The following is a 2,477-nucleotide window of genomic DNA, read 5'->3' as shown; positions in this document are numbered from 1 at the left end:
CACTACGAACAAAGCTGGTGGAGGTGATGGAATTCCAGTTGAGCTATTTCAAATCCTGAAAGATGACACTGTGAAAGTGCTACACTCAATATGTCAGCAAATATGGAAAACTCAGCAGTGGCCACAGGACTGGAAAAGGTCAGTTTTCATTCCAATCCCGAAGAAAGGCAATGCCAAAGAATGCTCAAACTACTGCACAATTTCACTCATCTCACACGGTAGTAAAGTAGTGCTCAAAATTCTCCAAGTCAGGCTTCAGTAATACATGAACCATGAACTTCCAGACGTTCAAGCTAGATTTAGAAAAGGCAGAGGAACCAGAGATCAAATTGCCAACATCCGCTGAATCATCGGAAAAGCAAAAGAGTTCCAGAAAAACATCTATTTCTGCTTTATTGACTATGCCAAAACCTTTGACTGTGTCGATCACAATAAACTGTGGAAAATTCTTCAAGAGATGGGCATACCAGACCATTTGACCTGCCTCTTGAGAAACCTGTATGCAGGTCCGGAAGCAACAGTTAGAACTGGACATGGAACAACAGACTGGTTCCAAATAGGAAAAGGAGTACGTCAAGGCGGTATATTGTCACTCTGCCTGTTTAACTTCTATGCAGAGCACATCATGAGAAACGCTGGGCTGGAGGAAGCACAAGCTGGAATCAAGCTTGCTGGGAGAAATATCAATAACCTCAGATATGCAGATGACACCACCCTTATGGGAGAAAGTGAAGAAGAACTAAAGAGCCTCTTGATGAAAGTGAAAGAGGAGAGTGAAAAAGTTGACTTAAAGCTCAATATTCAGAAAACTAAGATCATGGCATCCCGTCCCATCACTTCATGGCAGATAGATGGGGAAACAGTGGAAACAGTGGCTGACTTTATTTTTCTGGGCTCAAAAATCACTGCAGATGGTGACTGCAGGCATGAAATTTAAAGACGCTTGCTCCTTGGAAGGAAAGTTATGACCAACCTACATCGCATATTAAAGAGCAGAGGCATTACTTTGCCAACAAAGGTCCGTCTAGTCAAGGCTATGGTTTTTCCAATGGTCATGTATGGATGTGAGTTGGACTATAAAGAAAGCTGAGCACCGAAGAATTGATGCTTTTGAACTGTGGTGTTGGAGAAGACTCTTGAGAGTCCCTTGGACTGCAAGGAAATCCAACCAGTCCATCCTAAAGGAGATCAGTCCTGAATATTCATTGAAAGGACTGATGTTGAAGCTGAAACTCAAATACTTTGGCCACCTAATGTGAAGAGCTGACTCATTGGAAAAGACCCTGATGCTGGGAAAGATTGAGGGCAGGAGGAGAAGGGGACGACAGAGGATGAGATGGCTAGAGGGTATCAGCGACTCGATGGACATGGGTTTGGGTGGACTCACGGAGCTGGTGATGGACAGGGAGGCCTGGCGTACTGCGGTTCATGGGGTTGCAAATAGTCGGACACGACTGAGCGACTGAACTGAACTGAACTGAAGGATTGAGATCATAAAATCTGTTCCTAAACATCCAACTATCTAAAGACCTGTCCCACCAGACTCCCTGGAGCACAGAGTGCCTCACTCCACCCTGAACTACCTCAACAGTTGTTGAAGATCACCAGATATAGCAGCAATCTCAGTAGAGGCAGATGGCAAATGCCTTTCCTTTCAGTCATTGGCAATGCTCTTGGTAAGTGCCAATTTGTAGTTGGAAACTTGATGATGGGATCCTACTGTACACACCCTACTTCACGGTTTGGTGGGTCCGAGTACACCCAGGCTGTGATGGGCAGCTAGGTCAGATGGTAGTCTGGTGGCCCAGTCAAGCATTCAGTCTCCACTAAGACTCAGTAGTGGTCCAAAAGCCATTACTTGAAAGGAGAGTAGTTATCCATAGGTGATAGCAGAGCCTTACTACACAATCTTAAAGGCCTGATCTGTGATTCACATAAAAGTGAAGTTGCTCAGTCGTGTCCGACTCTTTGCAACCCCATGGACTGTAGCCTACCAGGCTTCTCTATCCATGGGATTTTCCAGGCAAGAATACTGGAGTGGGTTGCCATTTCCTTCTCCAGGAGATCTTCCCAACCCAGGGATTGAACCTGGGTCTCCCGCATTGTAGGCAGACGCTTTACCATCTGAGCCACCAGGGAAGTTAAAGGGTCCTAAAAAAGTCTCCAAACAGCATCTCTATCCACCACCGACACTCTAGCACGATTGACTCACTGGGTTATGTGGCCCAAATGTCAGAGCATCTCGCCCAGCAGCCGGACCAGTTGCAGCACCTTCTTTGTACAGAGCTCCACCCAAAACTAGCAGCCTTGGGGTCACTCAGTAAATGAACTAGAGTAACACACCTTTGTTACCTCCAAAATCCAAAGAGGTCCTTCTAGGCATGGCACCTTTTCTTTGGTAGTAGGGGCATTGGATGCAACAATGTATCCCCTCACTTTAGAAGGGACAGCTCACCATGCCCTCAATCACTGCATCC

At 46.0% G+C, this 2,477-nt stretch overlaps 1 non-coding gene across 1 annotated transcript; it reads right to left on the bottom strand.

Annotated features, from left to right (window-relative positions):
- Positions 1-2,067: 2,067 nt before the first annotated feature.
- TRNAC-ACA (transfer RNA cysteine (anticodon ACA)) lies at positions 2,068-2,139 on the bottom strand. Its single transcript has one exon. It is a non-coding gene; the product is annotated as a tRNA-Cys (tRNA).
- Positions 2,140-2,477: the final 338 nt, after the last annotated feature.

This window comes from Giraffa tippelskirchi, chromosome 3 (genome assembly GCF_054371585.1).
Source record: "Giraffa tippelskirchi isolate mGirTip1 chromosome 3, T2T-mGirTip1v1.2.pri, whole genome shotgun sequence".
Classification (NCBI taxonomy): Eukaryota; Metazoa; Chordata; class Mammalia; order Artiodactyla; family Giraffidae; genus Giraffa; species Giraffa tippelskirchi.
The sequence above is the reverse complement of the archived record's forward strand: the minus strand, read 5'-3'. Positions and strand labels throughout refer to the sequence as shown.